General features: G+C 31.8%; 1 protein-coding gene across 1 annotated transcript in view; it reads right to left on the bottom strand.

Annotated features, from left to right (window-relative positions):
- Positions 1–16,081, bottom strand: part of LOC126880011 (fatty acid-binding protein, adipocyte) — a 104,989-nt gene extending 88,908 nt beyond the window's left edge. Inside the window, exon 1 of the mRNA XM_050643526.1 lies at positions 15,833–16,081. The gene's annotated coding sequence lies outside the window, so the exon portion shown is untranslated. The remainder of the gene's footprint in view (positions 1–15,832) is intronic.
- Positions 16,082–19,704: the final 3,623 nt, after the last annotated feature.

Raw genomic sequence — 19,704 nt, 5'->3', positions numbered from 1 at the left:
ACCCTTGCTTCAATCCTTTTTCTATTTTTATTCCTTCAGATAGTTGTGTGCCAATCTTGACATATCCCACATTATTGCTGTACAATGATTTGATAATATGTATAATAGCCGGACTAACTTTCATTTCAACAAGGGCATGCCACAACTTGTTTCTAGGGACGGAGTCATATGCCTTTTCCAAGTCTATGAAGGCAATGTGAGTTTCTTCATTTACGCTCGTCCTTTTCTCTATAAGTTGTTGGATGACGAAAAGGTTGTCCACACATGAGCGTCCCGCAGTAAAACCACTTTGATCTTCACTTATTCTCCCTCTTGTCTCTACGTCTAATCTGTTCTTTATTATTCTGCTAAATAGTCTACTAATAGTACTGTTAACACTAAGGCCTCTGTAATTAGACGGATTACTATGTTTCCCCTTTTTGTAGATGCTCGAAATGTGGGATATTTTCCATTCTCGAGGAAAATAATTAGTTGCAACACATCTATTCATTAACTTAGTTAAGCGTTCTATAAGCATTTTCCCTCCATATTTAATCATCTCTGTCATGATTCCTCCTGGGCCTGGAGCCCTGCCGTTTTTCATCGAATTAAGTGCTTTAACTAGTTCTGCCTTAGTTATTATAAGGCTATCTTCTTCTCTACGTACAACCTGTGTCGCCTGCTTTATAAATTCTTGTCGATCTTCACTAAATAAGGCCTGATAGTATTCTTTCCAGCCTTGAGTTCGGATTGTGGATGGGCGTCTATCTGTTTTATTAGTTTTCATCGTTCGTAATAGTCTCCAGGCTTCTGTCGATTGGGTGCCACCTAATTTGCTTTCTACTTCAGCACACTTCCTAGACCACATTTCATTCTTGCATTTCTTTATTTCATTTCGAACTTGCCTTTGGATGGTTTTGTATTTTAATCGATTTTCTTGTGTACTATTTGATAGCCAAGTATTATAAAGCTTGTTCTTTTCTTTTATTTTATAGTCCTGTCGCCAGGGGGGGGGGTACAACCACCTCCTGTATTCAGATGGACTTACCCAAGTTTTTTTTATGTATTTTGGTCCGTAGAACACGAATTTTTTGGGTAACAGTTGATCCGGATGTCGATTAGATTGTTATAAACAAAGAAGTTGAGGAATTACATAACAGCGATTTCTCGCAAAACAAAACATTTTTTTCTATTTTTTGGGCCATTCTAACCAAAAAATGTTCCTACAAGTTTTTTCGTAAGATGCATAGTTTTCGAGATAAACGCGGTTGAACTTTCAAAAAATCGAAAAATTGCAATTTTTTAACCCAAACAACTTTTGATTAAAAAATAAAATGGCAATTATGCTTACCGCATTTGAAAGTTTAAGTCAAATTATACACGTTTTGAATATTTGCATTGCTAAAAATTTATTTTTTTATTGTTAAAAAAAGCTATAAACACATAGTGTTTCCCGTGCCTAATACATGCGTTTTAACGCATGCTACGTAGAAATAGACTCGCTTGCACTTGTACCTACTCTAGCTACTGGTTCGATTTTAAATGAGAAATCATTGAAAACATCACTCAAGCACTAGGTGTTTATAGCTTTATTTAACAATAAAATAATACATTTTTAGCAATGCAAATAATTAAAACCGATGTAATTTGACTTGAACTTTCAAATGCGGTAAGCAGAATTGCTATTTTATTTTTTAATCAAAAGTTATTCGGGTTCAAAAATTGTAATTTTTCGATTTTTTGAAAGTTTAACCGCGTTTATCTCGAAAACTATGTATCCTACGAAAAAATTTGTAAGAACATTTTTTGGTTAGAATGGCCCAAAAAATACAAAAAAATGTTTTGTTTTGCGAGAAATCGCTGTTATGTAATTCCTCAACTTCTTTGTTTATAACAATCTTATCGACATCCGGATCAACTGTTACCCAAAAAATTCGTGTTCTACGTACCAAAATACATAAAAAAAACTTGGGTAAGTCCATCTGAATACAGGAGGCCGTTGTACCCCCCCTGGCGACAGGACTATTATCTTCTACTATACTTCTTCTACTTTCTACTTTAATGTACTACTTATTACTCTTCTAAATATAAAAATCTCTTTTATTTATGTCTGTATTGTACTTCTTTAAGGCAATCAAGACTTTATTGTTAAACGGTCGCAGCATCCCATAAAAGTGCTTTCAAATAAATTGTTTCAGGGACACATTGATTTAAACTTACTTCATGCGTAATTGCATGTTTTGAATTGATGAAGATAGGGGCGTCCGTTATAACATGGAGTTATTGTACCAATGAGTGTGATATAAACTTATTATGGGGTTGTATTAAAAAAGTGTCTAGCATAACTGCTCAAATAATTAACAGAAAGTACATGTCCATGTTAACAGAAACTACATAATCTAGAAGACTATAAGAACGAAAAGAATGGATCGTTTAGATTGAAAAATTCAGTACTTATTTTTAAAAATAATCTGATTCCTCATAAGGAGAAGTGATTACAAAAAAATTAAAATTGTTATTAGTGCAACGAATTTCAAATGCTAGTTCATTAGCAAAGAGTCATAAAAAATTGATTTAAAGAGCAATTAATCAAACGCTACATTCCACTATTAGTACATTCTTTCACGGTTTTTGCTGTAAATTTTAAAGAACCGCTTGGATTGACATGAAATTTGGCATAGGCATAGCTAACATGTCAAAGAAAAAAAGTGATATGGTGCTGATGTGTGCTTTTGCCCTAGGGGTGACTTTCACCCCATCTCGGGGGTGAAAAAATATATGTCCAAGATAAGTCCCGAAGTGGATAAACTGACTAATTTTAAGCAACTTTTGTTCTATAGAGTTTTTTCACCAAATCAATACTTTTCGAGTTATTTGCAAGTGAATATGTTCATTTTTCAACAAAATAACCACGTTTTTAGACGGTTTTTCGCAAATAACTCAAAACGTAAGCATTTTGTCGAAAAAAATACTCTTCGTAAAACTATAACCTATAATAAAATGAATAAAATGGTGTATAATTAGGTCTCTATACCTAGCAAAAGCAGAGTTATAGATAATGAAAAATAGGTTCATATTCGAAAAATTCTAAATAGAATAATTCAACGTGAAATATTTAAATAATGAAGCATTCTTGGGGAAAATACATTACAACTTTCTTAAAGTGTTTAAAAAAAGCTTTATTTCTGTTTTATAAAAAAAATTTCTAGCATCAAATGTAAGCAAGTTACGCTCAAAATTAAGTTGGTCCCTTTTGCTTTGGCAAAAAAAAATCAGGAAGATCGCCCCCAATTAGTAATTTAAATGAAATTAATCATTATCGCTTCACAAGTTACTTCACTTATGTTGTTTTTATATGATCTGTAAGTTTTTATCGACTCAAAGTGCTTATTTTTGAAAAATTGTGGTTTTAAAGTAAAATTTTTAAAAATTTTAATTTTGAAAAAAATTATTTTTTTCAAAATAACTTAAAAAATGTTAGAGATTCCAAAAATCTTAAACAATAAAAAAAGTCGGCTTTACTTTTCTGAATATTTTCTATGTTTTTGTTTTTCTGTAAGACAATAATTGGTTAAGATTCGGTGTTTTTAAATTTGCATACACTCGTGATAAGTGACTCGTTCAAGCCCTTTTAACTACAGCTCTTTAAAAAATAAGGACTTTGAACCAATGAAACTTACACATCATATGACCAATACATACGCGAGTAAAAAACTAGCGAAGTGGTAACAATTAAGTTCATTTGAAATGCTAATTAGGGGGTGATTTTCCCGATGTCTTACCAAAAAAAGGGACTAACTTTATTTTGAGCGTAACTTGTTTAGTTTTTAGGCAAAATTTTTTTTAAAACAAAAATAAGCATTTTTTAAACACTTTAAAAAAGTTAAAATGAGTTTTCCCAAAAAAATGCTTCGTTTGTTGGTTATGGTACGTTAAAATATACGACTTGGAATTTGACGAATATGAACCTATTTTTCATTAGCTAAAACTCTGCTTCTACTAGGTATATTGACCTAATATATAATAATTTTTCACTCTTTTACGTGCTATATTTTTGATAAGAATTTTTTTTTCGACCAAATACTTTTGAGTTATTTGCGAAAAACCGTCTGAAAACGTGGTTATTTTGTAGAAAAATTAACATATTCACTCGCACATAACTCGAAAAGTATTACTTTGATGAAAAAACTTTATATAACAAAAGTTGCTTAGAATTAGTCATTTTATCCATTTCCGGACTTATTTCGAACATATATTTTTTACCCCCAAAAGGGGTCAAACTCAGCCCTAGGGCAAAAACACACATCGGCATAATATCACTTTTTCTTTGGCATAATATCACTTGTTAGCTATGTCTATGCCAAATTTCATGTCAATCCAAGCGTTTCTTTAAAATTTATAGGCTTTGCAATATTTTACCGTTAAAGAACATACTATATTTACAAGGACTGACGGTATCAATAACGAGCTTATTAAGTACGATAGCTCAAAAATCGTAAAAGAACTGACAAACATATTAAAAAAAATGTGTTTGTACTTTTTACGCACGTAACAAGTTATACTTCTATTATATGATTTCAACGAAATTAATATACTTTAAACAGTTTATTTATATTTTATTTAAATATTAAACTCATAACATCATTGTCACGCAAAACGTCAAACTGACAGTGCCCATTAAAATCTGCTCTTAATAAAATTAACTATTTAGCGAGTTAATTAGTAGAAAAAAGGACACTTGGTGTGATTTAAAAACTGATATTGATTGAGTGCGATAAACAGTGCTATAAGCGACCCCCCAATGGGGGAAGCTTTTTCCCCAGGGACACCATTAGGTGAAAACTTTTCAGGTGCTAGTGAGAATAGTGAAATGGATATTATTGAATCAAGTTTAATCGAAAATTTGGATGATTCTACTGCGAAACTTACAACTAAAACCAGATACTTTATTAAAGTATCGACACAACAAATCCCACCTCCGCAAAAAGTTGCAGAGAAAAAATTGTTCAACGTTGCATCAGATAAGTACAATTTTAATAACGTTTATGTATATATAGAAATATCAAACAATCAGGATATTGGCCGTTTACATCCACTTACTGTTGCAGACATCTTGCATAAAAGATTGAACATTCCTAATATTATTGAAATTAAAGCCCTTGGAAAAAATAGAATTAAAGTTTTGTTAAGGTCAATCGTAGATGCAAATAATTTGGTTAAAAATATAAAATTAAAAGCCCAAAACTTGATAGCGTATGTCCCTAACCATTTACTAGAAATTAGAGGCCTAATAAGAGATATTGATACACAATACGATGAAAAGTATTTGTTAGATAATAGTAAATCTCCCTCCCCCATAGCAGCCTTTAAAAGAACTTACAGAAAAGTTGACACCGATGGAAAAACTAACTATGTACCCAAAAGGACAATGATAGTCACCTTCGAAGGAAATATTCTTCCTAGCTACATTTCAATAAATAGTGTGTTTTTTCCCGTTGAAACCTACATTGGCAAAGTAACACAGTGTTACAAGTGCTTAAGATTTGGACACATTTCCAAGCAGTGTCGCAGTCCACAAGCACATTGTATAAAATGTGGAAAAATCAAAAATGAAGATCATACATGTCAAGATAATGATGTTCAATGCATACATTGTAATAGTAAAGATCATGTTTCCATATCCAAGAAGTGTCCAAAATACGAACATCAAAAGAAGATAAAGAACGTAATGATTGAGAAAAAAATTTCCTTTATCGAGGCAAAAAATTACTGTGAATCGTCCTTCTCGGGATTGTTCATTCAGAATAGATATTCCACACTAGACAATATCGAAGACAGTTTTCCTCCCCTCCCAACATCTTCAAAAAAATCAACCCCTTCTACTGCCACACATAAAAATCAAAACATATCATCAAATAATACATCCCAATCCCAACCCTCCTCAAGCCACTATAATATAGTTAAAAAGCGAAAAATATCACCACACCAATCACAAAACAATTCACCCATGTTTCCTTTTAATTTTGGGCTTTCCAAACCCCTTCCTGCTAATTTAAAAAACCCAATTTGTCAAAACAAATCATACCAGAGAGTATTGGAAACACTCATTTCCAATTATATTTTTAATTTGATCACAAAGATTCAAACTGTAGATGATATAAAAACTATGAGTCAAGATTGTATTTACCATGGTATAAAAACGATTTTAGAGGATATCACTAATAAATAACATGTACCCAGAACTTAAATCATTAAAAATTTTGCAATGGAACGGTAGATCCCTTGTTTCGAATAAAAATAGTTTAATTCATTGTTTAATAACTGAAAATATTGATATTGTATTATTAAGTTAAACCTGGTTCAAACCAAATCAAAATTATACATTTAAAGGTTATAATGTAATTCGCCAAGATAGATATGACGGGTATGCAGGAGTTGCAATTTTAATTAAAACAACCATACCATTTCGTGAAATAAATATTAGAAACAATTTTGATGAGGGAATTTTAGTTTGCGGTGCTATCGTTAAATGTAACACAATAGAATTAAGTTTTTTATCTATATATAGACCACCAAATATTAGTACATCCAAAAACGATTGGATAAATATCTTCTCACAAATCAAATCACCTTTTTTAATTGGCGGAGATATGAATGCTCATCACTCACTATGGGGCTCACTGCGTAATGATCCAGTTGGTAACCAAATTGTTAGCAGTATCGAAGACCTAGATCTTGTAATTTTGAATAATGGAGAACCTACATATCTTCCCAGATATGGTACGCAAAAATCTATGATTGACATTTCACTCTGCACAGCTAATATAGCCAGTAAATTCACTTGGTCAGTTTTATCTGACACCTTAGGCTCGAATCATTTTGCTATAACTATGAATTTTTCAATAACCAACACCTCACAAGAAATAATTTATCCAAAAAGCAAATGGAATATCAAGAAAGCCAATTGGTCCCTGTATACATCCTTAATTGAAAACATGTTTTCCAACTACAATAACTCTTTCAATACTTATCAAAATTATAGTTTTCTAATAGATTGCATTAATGATGCTGCAATTAGATCTATTCCTCAATACAAAATTTTTAAATCCAAAAATCGATCGCCTCCAACATGGTGGGACCCAGAATGCGATCTGATAATTAATGATAGAAAAGAAGCATTAGCATTGTATAAGCGTTCACCAAGCCTTGATAATTATCTAAACTGTCAGAAAGTTACTGCTCATACTAAAAAGCAGTTGAAACAAAAAGCCAAAGCTAGTTGGATTAAATGGTGTTCTAATTTAAGCAAAAATACCTCCTCTAAGGAGATTTGGTCACAGGCCAACAAAATGAATCGAAAAGCACCTATTAGTATAAAACCCTTCAATGATAATCTATTAGACGATTTTTTTAATAAAGTATGTCCTCCATTTGCTCAAAATTCACCTACACGACCTACACAAAGTCATCATTCAAATAATCACTTCTTGTTAAAACCATTTTCAGAAACTGAATTAGATTTTGCCCTTAAAAACCGCATAAACACTTCTCCTGGTATCGATCACATAAAATACCCCATGTTAACCAACCTACCAGATGTTGCAAAAAAACTTCTTTTAAATATCTTCAATGATATCATCCAAAAAAATATAGTTATCGATTCTTTCAAAAACATCTTAGTTGTTCCTATCCTTAAACCCGGAAAAGACCCAAACATCGTAAGTTCATATAGGATATAGGCCAATATCCTTACTGTCTTGTATATTTAAAACTTTAGAAAGGCTTATAAAATTTAGATTAGATTGGTGGTTACAAAAAGAGAATTTACTTCCAGTAAACCAGTTTGGTTACAAAAGAGGTTTTGGAACTCTAGACGCTTTAACAACACTTGTTGTAGATTTACAGAATAACTTAACTAAAAATAACTACTTAGCAGCACTATTCTTAGATATTGAAGGAGCATATGACTCCGTTTGTTTATCAACCTTAAAACATAAAATGGTAAATTTTTTTCATATGCCAATTGCTTTCGTTAACACAATAATCAGTTTCTATACAGATAGGGTAATTTACATCAGAGATCATAATAACAAACTAATAGGTCCTCGATATAATTATCACGGTATACCACAAGGCTCAGTATTATCACCAATTTTATTCAATCTGTACACCTCTGACATACATAAGATACAAATAAACAACATACCATTCAAAATCATACAATATGCAGACGACATTTGTGTCTATGCGGAAAGCAAGAAATATGAAAATGGTATGCAAAACCTAAGTACAGTTTGTAGTTCCCTCTTTCCATGGTTCTTAGAGAACGGCTTAAATTTATCAATTAACAAATCAGCAGTATCTGTCTTTACAAAACACAATCTTCCGATAAACCAAGATGTATTACTTAGTGATCAATATTTTACATTTAAAAATAATGTCAAATATATGGGCCTCAATCTGGACAAAAAACTAACTTGGAAACAACACATAAAATATATGCTGGATAGATGTATAGGTCTGGATCCCGCGTATGAAAAAAAAGTTGATTAATAGTAAGCTGAAAATCTGTTAATAGCTTAAGGGTGTCTAGTCGGATAAACTTTGATATATGGGAACACTGTAACAGGGGCAGTTTTAATTGTGGAACACACTGACCGTTCCAAATTTTTAACCTGTTCCACAATTATAACTTCCCCTGTTCCAGTGTTCCCATATATCAAAGTTTGTCCGACTAGACACCCTTAAGCTATTAACAAATTTTCAGCTTGCTATTAATCAACTTTTTTTTCATCCGCGGGATCCAGACCTAGTAGCAAAGGTATTAATTTCCTTAGAATGACAACTAGAGTGTGGTGGGGCTGCGATGTTGAAACATCTTTATTGTTTTATAGGGCTTATATACGATCCATTATAGATTATGGTTCTACTCTCTACGGTTCTGCTTCCAAAAACCTTTTAAGAAAAATTGACGTTTTCCAAAATTCTGCCTTGAGAATCTGTTTAGGTGCTATGAGATCTACTCCTATACAACCAATACATGTTGAAGCTTCTGAGCCTCCTTTGGAGATTAGAAGAAATTTACTAAGCGAAAAATGGGTACTCAAAGCACACTCTACAAATTTCGAATTATTTTCCAGTATATGTCATCTTAACGAATCAGATCTTACTCACAAGGATTGGATTAAAAAACCATCTCCGCCTTTATGCACTGCATTACAAAACAATCCTATTTTTTCAAAGGAATTAAACACAGTAGACAAAAACTTAGACTACTTCGCTCTCTTCCATAAAACTGATGTAATAATACCCACATACAACGAAAACAACATAATCAGCAACCATATCCTGAAATCTATTTTGAACTGCTACAGTGATGCCACAGTCATATACACAGATGCATCTAAATCAAGAGAAGGGACTGGATGTGCTTATTTTTTACCCTTAGGAGGCTTCGAATGCAAGTACAAACTTCCCAATGAGTTTTCAATTTTCTCTGCGGAATCATTGGCCATACTCGAAGCGTTGAAATATATTAAAAACTCTTATACTAAAAAAACGTTAATTCTTTCAGACTGCCTATCAGCTTTACAGAATATTAAAAATAATTTTTTGCCCAAAACATTTAGTAATCCTTACATATTTTTAATAAAGGATATGTTAAAGCGTTTAGAAGATTCTGGCTTGAATATAAAATTTATTTGGGTTAAGGCACACATTGGACTCAACGATAATGAATATGTAGACTACTTAGCTAAATCCAGTATAACATCAGGCACTTTATTGTCATATTCTTTATGTGTATCAGATGTTATTACTATTTTTAAAAGAAACCAACTATTGATATGGAAAGATCAATGGAATCTCTACTGCTTAACAAACCCCACAAGATACACCACTTTACAACCAGTGATTCCACAAAGTACTTGGTTTAAAAGTTTTAAAGCCCCACGTAAATATATAACAACTATAAATCGACTACGTTTTAGCCATGCTTGCTATCCAAGTCATTTATATAAAATAAATGTGATTGAAGATGACTATTATTCTTGCATGTGGTTTCCACAGAATGGCTATGTCATTATTATTTTCTGAACAATAACATTGCGAAAAAAAGCTCTTTGCGACAAAACAAATTGAATAAAATTTAAACTAATTGACGAATCGTCTTAAAATTTTTGGTGCATTATATGGAATGTTTGACTCAACTTTTCGTGCAATATGAAAGTCTTAAAGCCATTTTCGCAAAAGTTATAGCACATTTTTTATTTTTAAAATTTTAGTTTTATTTTGCATTTTCCGAAACAAAAAAGGATGGGACCAAAATTCAAACCTTGGCTCATCTACAAAAAGAGGAATATTATAAATAAGATATTTAATTACCCTATTTTTACCTGTAGCGATTTAAACGAAAAAACTGCCATTTTTGACCCTTATTTGTTAATAACTAAGTTTCTCGTCCGAACTGTGACGGGCATTTTTGTATTTATAATGTATTAGGTATAAGGGTGAGGCAGATAAAAGTCCTATTAGCAATATCTCGTGAACTAAAGGAAACAGAATCATGAAAATTGGAATGAAGGGGTTTTGAAGAGTGATCTCTTTAATGAAAATATTTTCATCGATTTGCTACTTCCGGTTATACCGGAAGTGGCTTATAACTTCGTTTTTTTAAATGGGACACCCTGTATATTTTTACATTTTTGGATTTTCCTGGATGTCTTCTTTCTTAAAATATGAGGCTTTGTAATGTTATACAGGGTAGTATAAAAGATAATTACGTTTTTTTTCTTAATTTCCTAGCAGCATTCACACCCTGTAGAATTGTAGTAGTTTGACATCAAAAACTTTATTAATGTTCAAATGATTTTGAATATAGTCTACTATTGTTAAAACTTGTTAGTATAGTTAAATGTTGAATTGTACTATACAGGGTTGGTCGAAACTCGGAAAGAGTATTTTCTGAGTTTTCTTAAATGGAAGACCCTATATTTTATTATTGTAATGAAATGATATTTTATGCTACTTTTTTATTTCTTAAGCATTACCTATACCTAACTACTTTAATTTGTGAGTTATTGGTGATTCAAGCCAAACATTAATTTCAACAAAAAATACGTGAAATTTTATTAGGTTGGCCGTGAAAATATTCAATCACAAATAATTTTTGGGAAATAAATACATATTAATCTAGACTGATCTTTAAAATTGCCAATAATGGTTGAGCTATCAAAATACCTACGTAGTTAACATTCTTGGCGCGATTAACAATTAAGCACAAATTAAAGCATTTAGGTATAGGGAATGCTTAAGAAATAAAAAAGTACCATAAAATGTCGTTTCATTGCAATAGTAAAATACAGGGTGTTCCATTTAAGAAAATTCAGAAAATCCTCATTCCGAGTTTCGACCAACCCTGTATACTAAAATTTAATATTTTGCTATATTAATAATTTTTAATAATAGTAGACTAAATTAAAAATCATTTTAACATAAATAGAGTTTTTGATATCCAACTACTACAATTCTACAGGGTGTGAAAGTTGCTACGAAATTAATAAAAAAACGTAATTAGCTTTTAAACTACCCTGTATAAAATTACAAAACCGCTTATTTTAAGAAAGAAGACATCGAGGAGAATTCAAAAATGTAAAAATATACAGGGTGTCCCATTTAAAAAAACGAAGTTTTAAGCAACTTCCGGTATAACCGGAAGTGGCAAATTGATGAAAATATTTTCATTAAATAGATCATCCTTCAAAACCCCTTCATTCCAATTTTCATGATTCTGTTGCCTTTAGTTCTCTAAATATTTCTAATAGGCCAGTTATCTGCCTCACCCTATATATGTAGTACCCAAAAAATCCATTTGCAACCTGGCTGCTCAAGTGTCCCGACAAAATCCTTATTTCTCTGGACTAATATTTAATATGACCTTTACCTCTATTTTGAAATATAGGGCCTAGTATTGAGGTGACTGATAATTTTGAACCCGACACACAATATTTCGCTTTGAAATAAATATTTAATATTGTCATAGATTGTATAATAAGCAACTTAACCAGAAGATTTAATGCGGAAATTGAAAATCATTCCCTATTTAACATATTATGGGCATTCTGAGATGAAGATAACGCCAATATTAAGAAAAAAAGTTGATATATTGCGCGAGTTTTATAAAGAAGACGATAGAGCGATATACAAGGAGAATATTTGTGAATCTCATCTTTCTCCAATAGATTTACTTAATAAAATTCTTCTTCTTCTTTCTCATAATCCTTCGTGTCCTCCAGGGCGTCGGATACTTAATAAAATTAAACATCCCAAATTGGAATCATTATTCCTAACGTCGTTATAACGTCAAGAATATTTTGCACATTACCAGTGGTAGTCGCAAAAGGGAAAAGATTCTTTAGTTTTCTTTCTCGCATAAAAAATGCTGTGAGATCTACAATGAAACACGATCGATTAACTGGACTATCAACTTTGTGCATTGAGAATGCATTGAGTAAATGTTTCTTATTATTTATTATTGATAATTTTATTTCTATGAAATTAAAAAAAAAATTCACTCTTCACTTTTTGCTGGGGGCCCGCTCGTCACTTCTTACCGGGGCCCGCTCATCCCTCTCGACGGGCCTGGCTGAAATCTAATAGTTGATAAAATATTATTATGGGCCATCTGCGTGTTTGGCGCTGTGTTGTAAATTGTTGTGCCGTTTTGTCCACTACGGCAACAGCTCCTTTTGTTTTATAATAATGAAGTATCATTTCAAGTTTACAGGTGTCTTCTTCTTCACCCACTTTTTCATCAAAATGTTCCGTCGACAGTAATATAACATTACAGCTTATCAATCCTCCTACGCAAGAAGTCGCACCGACTTATCAGTCGGTTTAAATCTATGGTTTAATTACAGTAAATTTTTGCGGAATGTATTAATTGCAGGCTGATATTAGTACATATTTTCAATCAAATAATTTTTACACGACGTGTAGTGATGTATTCGATTATAATATTTATAGTTACCGACAAAAGATTGTGAGTGTTATCAATCCTCCTACACAAGAAGTCGCACCGACTTATCGTAAATTCTTGCGGATTGCATTACAAGCTGAAATTACTATTTCAAACAAAAGAAACGTAAAATTATAACAAAATTCTCTCGAAAACACACTTTTGAGAATTTGTAAGTTTTCAAATATTATGGCAAACGTTAACGACGGTGCGGGGTGCATTTGCACCCCACAGTCACTTTTCCAAAAAATCACGTAAACGCAATGAGTTTTAAATATCTATAACCCAGTCGGGATGGCATTTGACCTTGCATTAGGAGCTGCCCCAAATTTTATTTTTGTAATCTTTAGGGAGGGTCAATATTAGTATAAATTTAAAATCTCGACTGAATTCCACCGTTGCGTTAGCCGCCATCTTGATTTTAAACGAGAACCGTTTTTGCTCAATATCTCCGCTATTTTCAATTTTTTGACAAAAAGTGTAGAAACTGAAATTGTTGAAAATGCGATTTTCTATAATTTCGTTTATTATAATTTTTTTCGTGCCGTCGATATTTTCCGAGTTATGAGGGGAAAATAGTGACAGTTGTAGCATAATTATTGAATTATTGAATTATCTCGTTTATTATTAGTTTTACAACAAATATTTACCTATACAAAAATGAAGAGAATTAAATTTTGTACAATTCTGATGCCATTCATTTTTTTGATAAAATCAATATTTAAGGTAGTACGTATGTGGTAAAGGTGCGAGCGTAAGACCTGATTGATTTTGTAGCAATTGTTTTTGTTCAATATCTCCGCCATTTTCAACTTTTCGACAAAAAGTGTAAGAACTGAAATTGTTGCAATTACGATTTACTACAAATTTTCGAGAGAACCAGTGGCGGGTCTACAAGGGGGTAGATGGGAAAATTCCCCCCAACAGGGTCCAAAATTAAAAAAAAAAAAATTGTTGGAACAACACGATATATTAGCTGACATAAAACTTAAAATATCGACAGACAAATTCAACCAATAAAACCCGCTAGTTAATAAAATTAAGTGAACTTAATGTATATGTCTTTTTATGTCTTTTATATACTTAGTTTGGTTGATGTTTCATTGGAAGTTTCAAAAATTGTATAAAATATAATTCTCTTTATTTTTGTTTATGTACAATTATGTCGTAAAGTTAATAATAAATGAGACAATTCGATAATTATGCTTCCCCTCCGCTTCCATTATTTTCCCCCTTAACTCGGAGAATATTGATCGTATAAAAAAATTGTGCCAAAGAAATTGTAGGAAATTGCATTTCCAACAATTTTCTTTCCCACCATTTATGTCGAAAAGTTGAAAATGGCGGAGATATTAAGCAACAACAGTTCTCATTTAAAATCAATATGGCGGCTAATGCAACCGCGGAATTCAGTCGAGATTTTAAATTTACACTACTATTGATCTCTCCTAAAGGATATAATTATAAAATTTGGGTCAGCTCGGATACAAAATTCAATTCAATAATTATGCTCCCCCCACCACTTTTTATTATTTTCCCATGTAACTCGGAAAATATCAACCGCATGAAAAAAATTGTTAAAAAGAAATTGTAGGAAATTATATTTTGAACAATTTTAGTGGAAAATGGCGTAGATATTGAACAAAAACAATTGCTATAAAATCAATCCGGTCTTACGCTCGCGCCATTACCGCATACGTACTACCTTAAATATTAATTTTAGCAAAAAAATGAAAGAGATCAAAATTGTGTAGAATTTAATTCTCTTTATTTTTCTACAGGTACATATTTGTTGTAAAACTAATAATAAACGAGATAATTCAATAATTCAATAATTATGCTTTAACGGTCACTATTTTCCCCTCATAACTCTGAAAATATTGACCGCACGAAAAAAATTATAATAAATGAAATTATAGAAAATCGTATTTTCAACAATTTCAGTTTTTACACTTTTTGTCAAAAAATTGAAAATGGCGGAGATATTGAGCAAAAACGGTTCTCGTTTAAAATCAAGATGGCGGCTAACGCAACGGTGGAATTCAGTCGAGATTTTAAATTTATACTAATATTGACCCTTCCTAAAGATTAGAAAAATAAAATTTGGGGCAGCTCCTAATGCAAGGTTAGGTCTGTTATTCGTCTAACCCGACTGGACTACTACTGTAATGGGTGGAATGAGTTTAGAATTGAATTTAATGCGAATAAAAAAATGGACAAAAATCAAAAACATTTATTAAAAAAGATAGGTGAGAAAAAGAAGGTCTGGGGTGGAGCTGCACCCCGCACCCGCACCGCCTTAAATAAATTAATAAAATATGTTTAAAGCTTTAAAATGACGATTTATGAATGTTGATTTAGTAATTAGTTGATTAAAAAACTGTAAAAAATCTAAGAATTCTTAATTTTTACTAACTATTAATAAATTGTAAAAAATAAACCTAAAATCTTGATATTACGTGGAAAGTTGGATCTTATTTTGTTAAAATGTGGTTAAAATTTCAGAGGGACTCATCAATCAGTTTAAATGTTCTTCAATTTGTTTATCTTAAACAAAACAACATTGCAAGACGATTGAAAAACGTTGCTATTTTTTCAAAAAAATATTTTTCATATCGAGGTCCATAAATCTCAAAAAACTTCTCAGATGCCTGGGCGGGTTAAACTCCCGAACAGGGCAATGTTTTACCTTTCTCTGGACTATATGAATGATCTAAAGATGATACAGTAAGTCAATAAGAAAAGAGGGAAACCAAAAAGTAGAGTATAATTTTTTAAATTAAGAAGGTAATTATTGACATTTATTAATAATGCTTAATTAACAAAAAATATTCTTACCGTAAGTTAAGGTGGTGGAGAGTAAAAAGTTAAAAAACACAGCACCGGGTAGATACTACTTGCACTGGCAAAGAGCGTTAAAAAACTAAAGTGCAATATAACACCTAACAACCAAACCGCCAGTTGTTGTCTTGATATCGTTTAATAACAGGGCACAATACGGAATTTTGCCGGTGTCACGCCACTTGTAGGTTAGGTCAGTAAGGGAATAGACATGCGCACGAAAGGGTTTTACGTGGGGGCTACAGGAAGAGGTTGATTTCATAATGATTTTATTTTTATTTTCTGGATGGCGCAGCGTTGGGCATGCGAGACGAGCCAGTGGCGTACTTATTTTAGGGTAATCGGTTTTTCAGAATTGATCACAACAGCTCTTGGATTTTATTTAATTAAGTAATCAATATAAAAAATGCTTTTAAAAAAGTCGTTTAAGAATAGTATATTGTGCAACAAGTGCAGAAAGATACTAATTTCTCACGAGTTTGAAAAGTTGCGGTACGAGCGCAAGCGAGTGCCGCAATTCAAACGAGTGAGAAATTATCTTTCTGCACGTGTTTCACACTATACTTTTTCTACAAGCACAGTTTTTCCTAAAAATAAAAATCACAATTTCCAAACGACGATTAATTATAATAGGTACCTATGTGATAAATTTTAAACTGTATTTAATTAATACCTACTAATCAATTTAAATTCCTTATACCTAAATAAATTGCACAGAAATCAGTTAAAAAATTAATGCACTGCCTTAATTTGTTTAAATTTAAACAATTATTACACATTATTGACATTATATTTATGCAGTCACGGATTTACACAAAACCTACTTCATTCGACGTCTCTTGCACAGGTTGCTAAATCCTTATTGGTTATTTGATAATTATAAAATGTTTAATAAGAATAAAATTGTAAAATAAAACAGTTGTAACATCCATAATTTAGTTTCTATGCTATAGTTAAATATAATAATTGTCTTATAGGTTATATATTTGTCTAAAGTTTAACCACGGATGTAAACAGAATATAACGTTACTCAGAATGCGGTAGTCCACGGATGTAAACAGAATATAACGTTACTCAGAATGAGGTAGTCAACTGTGCAGAAAAGAACTTTGCGGCACAGAAACGTCACTTTGCGGCACAGAAACGTCACTTTTCTGCACACTAATGTCAAATATCTTATACTGTGAGAAAATATCAAGTTTGCTAACATAAAACCGTGCAGAAAAGTGCACTTTGAATAGTGGTTGTAGAAAATAGTATATTGTGCAACAAGTGCAGAAAGGTACTAATTTCTCACGAGTTTGAAAAGTTGCGGTACGAGCGCAAGCGAGTGCCGCAATTCAAACGAGTGAGAAATTACCTTTCTGCACGTGTTTCACACTATACTTTTTCTACAAGCACAGTTTTTCCTAAAAATAAAAATCACAATTTCCAAACGACGATTAATTATAATAGGTAGGTACCTATGTGATAAGTTTTAAACTGTATTTAATTAATACCTACTAATCAATTTAAATTCCTTATACCTAAATAAATTGCACAGAAATCAGTTAAAAAATTAATGCACTGCCTTAATTTGTTTAAATTTAAACAATTACTACACATTATTGACATTATATTTATGCAGTCACGGATTTACACAAAACCTACTTCATTCGACGTCTCTTGCACAGGTTGCTAAATCCTTATTGGTTATTTGATAATTATAAAATGTTTAATAAGAATAAAATTGTAAAATAAAACAGTTGTAACATCCATAATTTAGTTTCTATGCTATAGTTAAATATAATAATTGTCTTATAGGTTATATATTTGTCTAAAGTTTAAGCACGGATGTAAACAGAATATAACGTTACTCAGAATGAGGTAGTCAACTGTGCAGAAAAGAACTTTGCGGCACAGAAACGTCACTTTGCGGCACAGAAACGTCACTTTTCTGCACACTAATGTCAAATATCTTATACTGTGAGAAAATATCAAGTTTGCTAACATAAAACCGTGCAGAAAAGTGCACTTTGAATAGTGGTTGTAGAAAAATGACATTTGTTATTGTTTAAACTACAAGTCAATATTGTCTATGTATTAGCATTAATTTTATTATGTGAAAAACGTATATTAGGTACATATTATGCATAATATGCATATTATTCTCTGTACAGGGCCCCCGCAAGGCTGATTGGCGCCCACGTTCGTGACATAAGTATATTTTAGCGCCCTTTAAATCTACTATACAGGGTGAGTGGGGAGGAACGCACCAAACTTTAAGACTGTATAATATACGTAACAATAACCAAAAATAACTCATATGTTGTTATTCGATTTTCATTTGTTTCCGAGATACGGGGTGTTAAAATTTTTCTTACAAACTGACGATTTATTTATTGCTCTAAAACCGGTTGAGGTGTGCAAATGAAATTTGGTGGGTTTAAAGACATAATTGGTGCACATGTTTTGACAAACAATTAAGAATTTTATATTCACCATCGTCGCGCGTACGGCTAATAGTCTAAAATTTTTGAAACAAAAAAAATAGTTCGCCACTGAGATATTTCAAAATAAAAATTATTTTTGAATTCCCTGTTCAATTTCTGACAAACAATCTATCTTCATGTTTGTTCATATGACGCTTCGTTTTCATGCAAAAAAAAAGAATATGTGTGTTGTCACAAACTGAAAGAGGAATTCAAGAAAGATTTTAATTTGAAATATTTCAGAGGCGTACCATTTTTATCTTTAAAACAAACTTCAGACTATTACCCGTACGCGCCCCAATGGTGAATATAAAATGCTTAATTGTATGTCAAAACATGCGCAATAACTATGTCTTAAAGCCCACCAAATTTCATTTGCACACCTCAACCGGATTTACAGCAATAGATAAATCGTCAGTTCGTAAGAAAAATTTTAACACCCCGTACCTCGGAAACAAATGAAAATCGAATAACAGCATATGAGTTATTTTTGATTCTTTTTACGTATATTATACAGTCTTAAAGTTTGGTGCGTTCCTCCCCACTCACCCTGCATAAAACTAATAAATATTTTTGAAAAATTTAAACCCAGAATAAAAGACTACATTATTACTGAGGCCGAAAGTCCCTGACAACTTCTGTAATGTCTATTTTAATAAGTTACAGGGGTGAAAGTAAAAGAGAAAATTTAGTGTGATTTTTAATGCAACATTAATGAAGCACCAACAAATTTTAGACATGGTGTCTACATAACTAGGAACCATATGGAAAACTGTTTTATTATTAATTTTACGAGAAAAAGTTATTCTTCATAAAAAGTTCTGCATTGTCTAGAACTCAGAATGCAACCATCAAATATCAGATTTCATGAATCTTATACGAGGTATGTCAAAAAATATTAATTTCGGTTAAGAGCAAAGTACGTTTAGTTTTCACAATATTGAAAAGTTATTAAAAAAAGTTGTTCAGCAATAAAAACTATGTTTCTATATGTAATAAGTCCTAATTGAAAAATAAAAATCGACCTATCTGAGGATTTCTCTTCAAATTTTCCCATTCTCGAGATAATGAATTTATGCAAACTCAAACGTCCTCACTTATACTACAGTGTCGCGCCCGCTTGATTAGCAATTAAAAAACAAAGGGGTTTTCGATATTGTATTGAAAAAAAACTCTTCGGGATTTCATCAATCGATGTTTAAAGAATATCTACCTACAGTTGAGTCCGCGAGTCTTTACCCGTGCGTCATTAATACCTGAAGAGATAAAACACATACTTTTTATCTAGCATCATTCTCTTCCACGCATGAAACTCATGACAAACCAGCTGCCGTTTGTTATTAAGTAACAACACATGTTATTTTTATGAACCATCTAGACTCAGTGCATTGAAAAGAG

The sequence above is a fragment of the Diabrotica virgifera genome, chromosome 2, assembly GCF_917563875.1.
Source record: "Diabrotica virgifera virgifera chromosome 2, PGI_DIABVI_V3a".
NCBI lineage: Eukaryota > Metazoa > Arthropoda > Insecta > Coleoptera > Chrysomelidae > Diabrotica > Diabrotica virgifera.
Note: the sequence above shows the minus strand (reverse complement) of the source record. Positions and strands in the feature narration are given on the sequence as shown.